The following is a 13,329-nucleotide window of genomic DNA, read 5'->3' on the forward strand; positions in this document are numbered from 1 at the left end:
ATATATATATATATATCTTTAAAGATGTTTGCCCTCAACTTTCTCTCCCTCTTTCATTTCTCTCTCTTACGCACGTGCGCTGTTTCTCCTCTCTTTCTCCCTCAGAATATATTCCACATCGAACCACTCTCTTTCTATCATCACCTCGCCTTTCATCATTTCTAACACTCCTTTTCCCTTCCCCCCTTTCTCCATGTATTTAATACTCTTTCTGTATCCTTTTCTTGGCCTGTTAATCCCTTCGTATATTTACTAGTTTCCATATTCCTTATTTCTCCCCTGCACCTATCTTTTAGCCTCTCAATAAATATTGTTCCCCCTTCAGCTAACTCTGCTTTTCTCATTATAAGCCTATCTGTCCTCATCTCTCACTCCCCTCACTCCCTCTCACTATCCTCTGTCTTTTTACTCCTCATTTATCTCCTCTATTCAGCGTTGCCCTTCAGTTAATATTTCCCCTATCTGTTTTACTTCATTCTTTTTTTCTTTTTGACTTTACCTAGCGCTGGTTTTGCCTCCTCGCACCCTTCCTCTCGCCCCTCTGTCTTATTACTAACTATTCTCTTTGCCCCCCCCCCCATAATATTCTGTATTTCTTTCTTCTGTATCTTCTTCGATATCCACCCTCCCTTATATTTACTATTGCCTTTCTTTCTTTGTTCTTTCTTTCTTCTCTGGTTGATTTCTACCTCTATTATTATTGCTCCTATTCAATTTAATGTGCTAATATCATCAGTATCACGTGACGCATTTAAACAGAAAACAAAATTACGTGTACCCGCATACATATGCCCAAGTATTAGAATTTATACACATATATACACACACCATTATTTACAACACACACGTCACCCACATACATCTCTCTCTCGCTCGCTCTCTCTCTCTCGCTCTCTCTCTCTCTCTCTCTCTCTATATATATATATATATGTATATATATATACACACATACAATTTAATACATAACAACTCATTGAGGATCTATTGTTATCTAAGCCTTTTTGAAAATCATCATTGATTAGAAAACACGTATTTATAAGCATCTCCTGGAATTGTACCAATGGCTTTTTGCATTGAATCAGGTTTATATCTCTGGGTAAGTAATTCGAAAATAATTCATACGGCAAGGCTCCTCAACCTGAAACGATGTTCTACGGAACGCGAGAAAAGTTTCGATAAAAAATGGGGTATTGGTTATATATTACTCTTTTGCCTTTGTTTTCTTTTGCAATGTACTACGTTTTTGCTTTCATTTTCGGGCTAAATATTGTTATTAAGTAACCATTTTATACTTGGCTGAATAGATTTAATCCAACCATGTATTTACCCGCGAATTCAGAACGTCCCAAAGTTTAGGACTTAAACTAAACGTGTTTGCTAACGGTATTAAACAACTTCAGGCGACAGTCGCTGCAGCACTGCCTGGCAGCTGGTGTTTTTTTTTTTTTTTTCAGAATAATGAAATATTTGTCAAAATTCACGAAACTTATCCTTGAACACGAGGTTTCAGAAAAATTTCTCGAGAGGTGCGGACTAAAAAACAAGGTTGGGAACCCCCTGCATTACGTTAAAAAAGGGAGATATTTAGATTTTGCGAGTTATCTCTGCTCTATCGTTATTATTATAGCAGGTACTTGATTCAGCTTCACTCTATAATCACTTCTGTAAAACATCTACAACAAGCACTCGTCTAGTTACAACCACTGTCAGCAATTTCCCCTACTCTATCTCTGCCTTAAAGTAAACAAATATTCCATGCGCAAAGATTCTTTTCCCCAGAACTGCACGCCTGTTAAACACAATATCGCGGTGCTTCTTTCCAGCTGACTATAACATTGCCGTTTTCAAATCCAGTGTAAACAAGTTCTTGGTATGCCGTCCTCTTAAATAGATAATTTCTAATGTATTTCATTAGAAGTTGTGAATAATAAGTACGGTTTGGCCATTTTTCAGCACCTTATGAATAACCGTGTTAGTGTCTCTAAGTTTAGTGTCGACTTGTTCTCCGTTTTTAATTTGAAAATTCTAGAAAGCATCTATATTAAGTATTTGAAACTTCTAAATCTTAAGGACTTAATGTAGTTTCTGTTTGATTCCTTGCCCAGTTTTTGTCCCCCAGGATTCATTTTCATATTATTTTTAATCGTTGTAACCATACCAAGATTTAGCTCTGTTGAGCGAGGTTCGAAAACGGTTAGCTAGTCTTGTCATTTTTTTATTTTATTAATTTCATTCAATAAATTTGGTATATATATATATATATATATATATATATATATATATATATATATATATATATATATATATATATATATATATATATTATTTTACATGGGAAGAGTGGAGTTTAAAATAAATAAAAGAACAATTGGGACGTCGAAATATGAACGTTATTATTTCGAAATTATTATTTAACATGGGAAGAGTGGGGTTTTAAATACAGAAATACAATACTTGTAATACTTGTAATTCAGAAATGAACGATGTAAAAAAAAAAAAAGCAGAAATATCAAAATTTGAATTTAACTATAATAAGTGTTATCGTATCTGTTCAGTCCACGTTTACCTATAAGTATGGCCAACCACTTATAATTCAGTAACTGTAATCTTTTCAAAAATAATCAATTATAATAAACAGAACGACTCATAGAAATCTATCTATATTCTTTTTTCATTTTAATAAACTTTCATAGAAATGTTTCTTTTATGTAAAAAAAAAACCAAACTATTTTCTTTACGTCACAAGTGTCACGCTCACACATGAATTTCCTAGCTAATATAACATACTGACCCAACGGGTCACAGGTAATCTAATATATCTATAAAAGTGAACGTGTGTGTCTGTGTGTCTGTGTACATTTCCCCTACGCAATAACTCTGTTAATTTTCAGTCTACAGATTCGAAATTTGATATACAGGGTATTGAGATTTGGGAAATCTATGTAATACATTTTCGGTCAGAAATTTGGCTGTTAAGGGGTCAAAGTTCAACGATTTGACCTTTGAGAACTCTACCAAAATCCTCCGATAATTTTGGGTCTAAACAATTGAAATTGTAGATATAGATTCCTTGGACATGGATCTAACTTAATAACTTGATTTCAGTCTTAAACACTAAATTTTAAAGGGTCATAATAGGGGTCAAAGTTAAAAAATTTTTTACCTCTGCGGTCTCTACCAAATTACTTAGACAATTTCTGGTCTAAACATTTGAAATTTTACATAAAGGGTATTCAGAGATAGGGCAAGCTTTTTAATCGGTTTGGGTCGAAAATTTGAGCTACAAATATATAAATCTATGTATGTATGTATGTATGTTTGCATGTCTGCCTAAAACTTTCGACAGAGGCGATGGATTTTTACAAGATCAGTATCGTTTTGGAGCTCGCCCCTTCAGACGACAAATACCGTAAAATTGGCTAAAACCATTAATTTCTTCACCCACAACTGGACACTTTTCTACAGGGAGGGGCCGCTTATTTCGCCGATATTTTCGAAAGCAATCCCCTGTTTTCGATTGACTAGCCTTAATTTAAACATACGTCACTTCCGGTTTAGCGGTGGTCGTAACAGCAAAGACGTTTTTACACGTTCTTTTTCTCTTTCGCGGTACGGGTTCGAGCCTGCCTTCCTATTATCACTTTATTTTTGTGCTCAACATACACCTCCAAACACCCGGGCAACGCCGGATACCCATGCTAGTCTATACTCCTATAAATTCGTTTTTCTTTTGTGTGTATTGATATTCATATTAAACCCCCTCTTTTCTATTTATTTAAAAAGAAAATACAATGTTCTTATACATGGGTTGTGGGATTGCATTCCCTAACAAAAGATCTAGCTAATTTGCATATTTTTTTTAAACATTCATTTTAATTAATTCCCTATTAGTTTTTTTCGGTTTTCTTATGGGATGATAATCCTTAGTTAACTATTACGTGTAATTATATTCTTGCAGATATTCCACATGATTTATACTTGCATAATATTTGCGTAAAAAGTTTACAGTAAACATAAAATTGTTTCCATACATGTTTATGTATACGTAGATATTTTTGTTTAATCTATCTATCTATCTATCTATCTATCTATCTATCTATCTATCTATCTATCTATCTATAAAAGTGAACGTGTCTGTGTATGTGTGTTTGTGTGTGTGTCTGTTTACATTTTCCTACGCAATAACTTTGTCAATTTTAAGTCTACAGACTCAAAATTTGATATACAGGGTACTGAGATTTGGGAAAATCTGTGTAATTCGTTTTCTACAGGGAGGGGCCGCTTATTTCGCCGATATTTTCGAAAGTCATCCCTCTTTTCAATTGTCTAGCCTTAATTTAAACTACGTCACTTCCGGTTTAGCGTAGGTCGTAACAGCAAAGCAGTCACGTTTATTTCACGATCTTTTCCTTCTTCGCGGTACGTGTTCGAGTCTGCCTTCCTACTGCCACTTTTTTTTTTACTCATTATACTCCTCCAAATACCCGGGCAACGCCGGGCACCCGTGGTAATATATCTATAAAAGTGAAAGTGTGTGTGTGTCTGCCTGTCTTTGCACATTCCCTACACAATAACTCAGCCAATTTTAAGTCTACAGACTCGAAATTTGATATACAGGGTATTGAGATTTGGGAAATCTATGTAATCCATTTTCGGTCAGAAATTTGGCTGTTAAGGGGTCAAAAGTCAACGATTTGACCTTTGAGAACTCTACCAAACTCCTCCGATAATTGTGGGTCTAAACACTTGAAATTTTAGATATAGGTTCCGTGGACATGCATCTAACTTAATAACTTGATTTGAACCCCAACAATAAATTTTAAAGGGGTCATAATAGGGGTCAGAGTTAAAAAATTTGCTCAACATACACCTCCAAACACCCGGGAAATGCCGGGCTGAAATGCTAGTGTATCTATAAAAGTGAAAGTGTCTTTCTGTGTGTCTGTCTGTCTGTGTACATTTCCCTACGCAATAACTCTGTCAATTTTCAGTCTACAGACTCGAAATTTTATATACATAGTATTGAGATTTGGCAAAATCTTTTTGATCGGTTTTCGGCCAGAAATTTCGCTGTTACGGTGTCAAAGTTCAACGATTTGACCTTTGAGAACTCTACCAAACTCCTCCGTCATTTTGGAAATAAACAATTGAAATTGTAGATATAGGTTCCTTAGACATGGATCTAACTTAATAACTTTAATAGAGCCCCGAACAATTCCTGTTAAAGGGCCGTAATAGGGGTCAAATTTACAAAACGTTTGACCTCTGCAGTCTCTACCAAATTACTCAGACAATTTCTAGTCTAAACAGGTGAAAATTTACATAAAGAGTATTCAGAGGTAGATTTTTAATCGGTTTGGGTAAAAAATTTGAGCTACAAATATATAAATCTATGTATGTATGTATGTTTGCATGTCTGCCTAAAACTTTCGGCAGAGGCAACGGATTTTCACAAGATGAGTATCGTTTTGAAGCTCGACCCTTCAGACGACGAATACCGCAAAATTGGCTAAAAACATTAATTTGTTCACCCTCAACTGGGCACTTTTCTACGGATTGGTCGCTTTTTTCGTAGATATTTTTGAAAGTTATCCCCTCTTTTCGATTGACTAGCCTTAATTTAAACCTACTTCCGGTTTTATAGTGGTTGTAACAGCAAAGACGTCACGTTTTTTTCACGTATTTTTCCTCCTTCGTGGTACGGGTTCGAGCCTACCTTCCTACTACCACTTTTTTTGCTCAACACACACCCCCAAACACCCGGGAAACGCCGGGTGCCCATGCTAGTAAATATGAATTAAATTTTGAAGGTTGTTATACCGATGCTCAATCTCGAGTATTGAATATTCTCGTCTAGTTTGTATTCTCCTATAAATGTTAGTATTAACAGTCATACATCCTTTTACAGCTTCCCGGATTTTTCATTTTGTAAACTTGAATGTCCTATATATAAGCATTTAAAATATCTATTATATCTATAAAAGTGAAAATGTGTGTCTGTCTGTGTACACTTCCCTACCAAATAACTCTGTCAATTTTCGGGCTACACTTTCGAGATTTGACATAAGGGGTATTCAGATTTGGGAAAATGTATTTAATCGTTTTTCAGCCAGAAATTTGGCTGTTAAGGTGTCAAAGTTCAACGATTTGAACTCTGAGAACTCTACCAATCTCCTCTGCCAATTTTTCGTCTAAACACTTGAAACTTGAGATATAGGTTCCTTGGACATGGATCTAACTTTTAATTTGATTTGATCTCAAAACAATAAACGTTAAGAGGTCAAAATAAAAAAAAAATAATTGACGTCTTCGGTCTCTACCAAATTGCTTAGTCAATTTTTGGTCTAAACATTTGTAATTTTACATAAAGTGTATTTAGACATAAAGCAAGCTTTTTAACTGTTTTCTTTTGCTGAAAATTTGGCTTCCAAGGGGTTAAAGTTCAAAAGATTTTACCTTTGCGGCCTCGAGTTAACTATTAAGCCAATTTTGGGTCTAAACATTTAAAATTTAGATAAAGTGTATTCAGACATGCAACAAGCTTCTTAATCTGTTTTTGGGCGAATTTTTTTTTGGCAAGAGGTCAAAGTTGACAGAGTTAACTTTTGCAGACTCTACCAAACTCCTTCGCCAATTTTGGGTCTAACCACTTGAAATTTTAGATGAAGGTAACTTGGACATAGGTCAAATATTTTAATTTAATTTGAACCCAAAACAATAAATGTTAAGGGGTCAAAACTGGAGTTATATTTAAAAAAGATTTGACGTCTGCGGTCTCTACCAACTTTTCCCTATGGTTGTTAAGGAAGTCTATTATGTAGAAAGGCATTACCGTACATATTCACACTTTTTAATATATACATATGCAGATAAAGTTATGAACAGTACAAAGGGCCCGGGAAAAGCTGGTAGGTACTGCTAGTATACCTATAGAAGTGAGAATGTGTGTGTGTGTGTGTGTGTGTATGTGTGCGTGCGTATGTGTGTGAGTACATTTCCCTACCAAATAACTCAGACATGCACCAAATATTTAAATCCGTTTTTGGATGAAAATTTGGCTGCCAAAAGCTGAAAGAATTGACCTTTGCAAATTCTACTAAATTTCTCCGCCAATTTGGTGTCTAAAGATTTGAAATTTTAGAGGTCTGCGTTTGCGTCGATCATTTATCAAGCACAAGAAAAAGTTTTACTTTCTTTTATTCATAACGTGAATGTTCATACTCGTAGAAAAAAAAAAGAGATTCAGACAATTGCACTTAAGGGAACAGCGAGGATAATAAAAAGAGCTCTCGGTTGGTTTCAATAAAAAGCAGGGCAATGTTGGCAGCTGGTTTGGCTGCCCCATACCCATCGTTACAATCTTCAAAGAAAAAAAAAAGTAGAAAGTCCTATCTAACTAATATTCCTGGTGAACCAAGTGCAAAAAAGATCCAGACAATTGCACTTAAGAGAACAACGAGGATACTAAAAAGAGCTCTCGGTTAGCTCCAATAAAAAGCAGAACAATGTTGCCAGCTGGTTTGGCTGCCCCATACCCAGCGTTACAATCTTCAAAGGAAGAACATTTTAAAAAAGAATGCCGAAAGTAAACAATTCGAATAAAGAGCAATATAATGTTTGCGGTTGTAAGAAGGAGTTCTTGGATTCCTTATGTTTTTACTGTTTTCAAATGCAGCTCTATCGTAGTATCACGGCTTTTCAGTCTGTCTAGACATAGCAAGTATACCCACATCCAACGAAATCCCAATACAGCTAATTTCCAAATGCGGACAGCGGTACCAGGTGTTTCATCCACAAGGCAAACAAACTAGCAATTTAGAAATAATTATAGTGCTATTTGTATTTTCTTTCTTCATATTTGCACACACACACACACACACACACACACACACACACACACACACACACACACACACACACACACACACACACACACACACACACACGCACGCACACACACACACATACACATATATATCCGTATATTTATATAATGCATACCATAACTTATCTTATTTTATGGAAATCTATTTATCTACGCATCCATGACACCCGTTCATATCTATCTATCTATCTATCTATCTATCTATCTATGATGTTTTAATTACTTAAAAGTGCTTAAGGGTGGATATATGCGCTCACTTCTATTTTGCGCATCTTTAGCGCGTTCACTAGTTTCTTCTATACTTTTCTTATTCATCAAGCGACCAGCTTATATGCCTCCGATACTTATAGTGTGTGAATTATCATTTTCCAACTCTTTCTTCTTCTTCTTCTTCTTCTTCTTCTTCTTCTTCATCATCATTGTCGATGTTGAGCTTCATCTCGTGATTACTACATTAATCCCTTTTAGTCTTCTTCATCCACATGACCGCCATTCGCAATCAGTTGAGCTAGACAAATAAAACTTGTTAACGTGTACAGAAAAGGAAACTAAGGCGTTCGTTGGAAGTTTTAGTTTAAAGTTTTATTTTTGAGATAAATGGCTCACACATGAGTGAAAGAGACCAATATTCTTTTAACTAGCTATTTAGCTATCAAATTAAGGATAAATGTGTGGACACCGAACAAAGATCCTAGGAGGCATTTCGCTTTTGACGGTTATCAAAGTTGTCTTTTCAGTTATTACAGTATTATTGCCGATCTATCTCGCTCATGTTCCATGTATCAAGTGGAAATTCTGTCCGTTCCAGTTTTCTTAGATTCTTCTAATGTTTTTTTTTAAGAACATATTCCTATTCACAAACAATATTTTCGGCATCATTCATGCAGCAGCAGCTGGATGTAAATACAAAAAATAATGTAAAACTAATATTGTTACGTGTAATTTGTGTTGTTCGTATTTATTTTTTTTTATCAAACACAATTAATATTATTACATTTGTTAAGAAACGACATTTACGGTAAATAATTAAAATAATTTTAATTTTAACAAATCTGATGACCACTTTTAACGTCATATCTATCTTCTGTATGTCTATATATAAAATAAAGACAGTCTACTCCTATATAATGTACATTAATAGTTCTATTAACAAACTTAAAACTGTTAAATCATTAAGTTTTCGCAAATATTTTTCTGTGTTGTTAAAACAAACAAAAAAAATCATTTTATAGATTTTAATACTTAACTCATCGCTGTGTTAGTTTTGTTTGTCATAGATAAAAAAGTTGAATAATGTTTTACTCCCACAGTCTGAAAGAGCCTGACTGTGACCATTACACCGTGTAATGACAGAGGTTTTTCGATCGACAGTACAGTCTTCAAGATAATAACAAAAACAACAACAATAATAATAATAATGATAATAATAATAAATATGTTAGTTTTCCTTTTCCCTCGAAGGTTAATATTGATTATAAATTAATTATTCGAGATCAAATTTCTTTGTATACAAAATTAAATTAAATCATTTTCTCTTTATTTATTTTTCTCCAACGTATGACTATATTATTCTCACTTAAGCAACATAAATTTGGACGTTATTCACCGGTAGTAAAACATATTTCTAGCGTTTTCATTTGCTAATACTCTCGCTTCCCGTACAGCGTGCAAGGTAATAATATAAAACATGTAAGTTTTCCATTTTCAATCAAATATTAATGTTTATTGTAAATTAATTATTCGAGATTTAATTTCTTTTTTTGTAAAATATTAATATCATCTTTTTGCATCCTTCTCAATATTTATTTCCTCCAAAGTATGACCATTTCATTTTCACTAAAAATAAACAACATAAATTTGGACGTCATTATGACTGCAAAAATTGTTACTCTTTCAAAAGATACGATACGTTGTTTTAGTTGACCTCATGTTCAGTTTTCTTTTTTAATTAGGTCATTGGTTAGGTAAATGACGAATGTTTTTAATATATCCATATATATATATATCATATATATATATATATATATATATATATATATATATATATATATATATATATATAGTTTAACATGTGAATTATTGCGTTCAATAATGAATTAACAAAGAAATTAATGAATAAAACTACTCGAATGAAACTACTCGATTATATAAATAAGTCTAATGAACTTCGATATTGGCTTATTAAAACCCGGTACAAGTTAGGGCGGTGGTTGAAAGGCGGTCATAGAAAATTAAACGTGGCTTCCTGAAACGAAGAAAAACATTATTATAAATGAACGATCGCCCAAAGTCAGTGCAGCGTTGTATATTAACTGCTATCATATATATATATATATATATATATATATATATATATATATATATATATATATATATATATATATATATATAACTACTTCATTTACTCACATAAAATTAATATACGAAAGTATAAATTTATGCGTAAACTTTAAGTATTTAATTCAAAAGTGCTCAATACGTAGGTAGAGCTAGTTAATAAGTTATAAAATATATATGGCGATTAAGCTACACTGGATATTCCGCGTTTCACCCACTCTATGACTCTTCAGGCATATGCGCGAATTTTGTGGTTGTCTGTCGTTTTTATATACGCACCTTCTATTGAGATTTTAGTTAGTCAATCAGCTTTCTAGTATCCACCGCGCCCTTCCTATCAGCCAATGAACATGATATCGGACAAAGGCCTATTTGACCTCTGGTTCACCTGTTCCTTTGTGAGTGCTCTATTAAGCCTGGATATCTAGTTTCTTGACCTGTTTTAAATCTAGGTTATGTTTTTTTTATGTTAGTTTAAATATAAATATATATATATATATGTACATACATATATGCACATATATATACACATATATATATATATATATATATATATATATATACATACATACATATATGTGTGATCCTTTATGTATATTCATGTTTGTTTAATTTATTTCTTTGTTTTGTTTATTTTCTATTGTTTTTTATTTTAGTTTTAAAACTATTTTGTATCGCTATCCTAGAGTAAATTTTATCTTATGAACACAGTTGTTCGTTATTTCTCTTCTACAGTTTAATAGATGTTGGGGTTCTTTAAAGTACAGGATAGCAAATTTTTCATGAAGGCATAATATACATGGGTCGTCTAGGTCCCTACACGTGGTAGCTTGTCTTATTATTTTCCATTCGAGTACCGGCGAATGTCCGCTTTCCTTGAGTTCCCAGTATTTATTTGTTAGCGTTGTTTTCATACAATAAAAAACATCTCGGCATTGTTTCCAGTAGTTGTGAATTTCTCATTGATATTGGAATCAAACAGTCCCTACACAGAAGAACAGTTGCTGAGGATTGCGCAACACTTCTTTCACAATTATACAGGAAACTACCCTTATAGGGGTATCAGTTGTCTCTCGAGACTGAACGAAGGCTATGGTTTGACGGATGTTACCTGATAATGGGGATTGGTTATTGCACTTGCAAATTTTTCTTAATGTTTCAGTTGTTCTTATCATACCGACATTGTATCAATCCTTCGTTTGATTCCAATTTCTCCATATTTTGTGTTCGTTTTGTGCTAGTTTTCTGTATTCACTTATGTGAGTTACTGTTTCATCTTTTTTATTCACATGCAAATTTTGCTTTTGCTTTGCTGGGTCATGTTTATTCTGGTCTTTTTATATAGTTTGTTTTTATGTGTATTCATTAGAAGTTCTCACGCAGGTCATCACCATAACTGATGGTATGAATCGGGATGACAGCAAATCTCTTCAGATCTTTAGACCTCTCTACCTTTCTTTTATATACGGCACAATCACGTTGGCACACCGGTTCTCGCCAGATCACCGAAGTTAAGCAATGTTAAGCCTGGTCAGTACCAGATGCGTGACCATTTCGGAAGGCGATGCGCTGTATGTACCGCGAGGTAAAATACCAACTTGAGAAACTGGCGCGGTCTATCCTTCTCTCGAGGGTAGATAGGACTCTCTTAAGCCGTCGTAGGCATCCCATCTAGTGATCGCGTCACCATAAAAAATACCCTTGATAGCCCTGGCAAATATATATCTAAAAATGACCCTTGATAGCCCTGGCAAAGCATCAAGTATTCAGCTACCGATAAGATCACTCGTGTAGTGAGTTCAATCTCGGATGCGGCCGTACTGGATGGATGGACCTTTCTCGATAACCAACGCAAGTGACTTCACGTTATCTGAACAGTCGCTTACTATTGATTTTTCGCTTGCATCGACCATCGGTATTCTCTGGGGTTTGTGTGGCAAAAAGCCTTCATAAAGCCCTAGTTTTCTATGCACTCTTCCAGTGGAGGTCTGGTTAGTGTTCTCCATCATTGGTCCATTCAGACCTTTTTCAACTCCTTTGCATAGCGCCATCCGATGTAGACGCCACATTTTGGGGTGTGTGGGGGTGTCGTCGTCGTCGTCGTCGTCGTCGTCGTCATCATCATCATCATCATCATCATCATCATCATCATCATCAAATAATTTGAATATCTATTTTCGATCTTAAAACTTATTCCCCAACCATTAATACACTGGCGTCACGAATCAGTTAATTATCAAGGAGAACAACCCGGACATTCTTTGTACATACGCGTGGAAGGCTTTTAGCTGTTTCGTCTCAGATTTTTAAGTTCACTCATTGCAATTATGATAAGAAAAAGAGCCGAAAGCGCTTTATTGTCCATTAATTAGAGACATTGAAACTTTAGCCGAGTTCTTTTGGGCACATAGCAATAACAATTTTCATGGCAGTACCAAATTAAACAACCCTTTATATATATATATATATATATATATATATATATATATATATAACGTAAAAATGTGCGTTTGTGGAGACACTTCTCAACCCATACACTAAACGAATTTTTGATCTACAACTTGAAATTTGGTATATAGGGTATTCAGACACGTAGAAAACTTTATTATACAAAATAATATTATAAAAAAAACCCAACTTTTTTTTACACAGGCATCACCACATTATCAAGGCCAAGAGGCCACTCAAGGATATGGGTTAAAGAGTGTACAGTAGAAATTGGACAGTATAGTAATCATTAGTAATGAAAATTCGGTAAATTTGATAGCTTATATGGAACGGCTCATCAAGAACTTGTTAGACTTGAAGACAACCATATTGTAGTCAGCCGGAAAGCAGGAAAACGGAAGACAATTCCACAGGCGTGTAGTTCTAAGAAAGAAGCTTTGTTCATGGAATCTACGTTTAGGTTTAGGTTTAGGCACAGATAACGAGTCGGGGGATTATTGATAGTGTTTTCAGCTAAACGAGTGTTTCTTGTGAAAGTTTGGCGAGGGGGGACCATAGACTGAAGCTCAGTCGAACACTTTCCATGAAAATAACGATAAAGCAGAGACAAGCTCGCAACATCTTTTCTGTGAGATAGAGGTTGCAGGGAAGAGAAAAGG

The 13,329-nt window shown here is 34.4% G+C and overlaps 1 protein-coding gene across 2 annotated transcripts in view; it reads left to right on the plus strand.

Moving 5' to 3' along the window:
- The first annotated feature begins 948 nt into the window (after positions 1–948).
- The window catches only part of LOC145299671 (uncharacterized), a 258,060-nt gene continuing 245,679 nt past the window's right edge, over positions 949–13,329 (plus strand). Inside the window, exon 1 of one of the 2 annotated variants that reach the window (XM_080144425.1) lies at positions 949–1,096. The gene's annotated coding sequence lies outside the window, so the exon portion shown is untranslated. The remainder of the gene's footprint in view (positions 1,097–13,329) is intronic. The other variant, XM_080144424.1, reaches the window with a different exon arrangement.

This window comes from Euprymna scolopes, chromosome 2 (assembly GCF_053919585.1).
Source record: "Euprymna scolopes isolate OS-2025 chromosome 2, ASM5391958v1, whole genome shotgun sequence".
Classification (NCBI taxonomy): Eukaryota; Metazoa; Mollusca; class Cephalopoda; order Sepiida; family Sepiolidae; genus Euprymna; species Euprymna scolopes.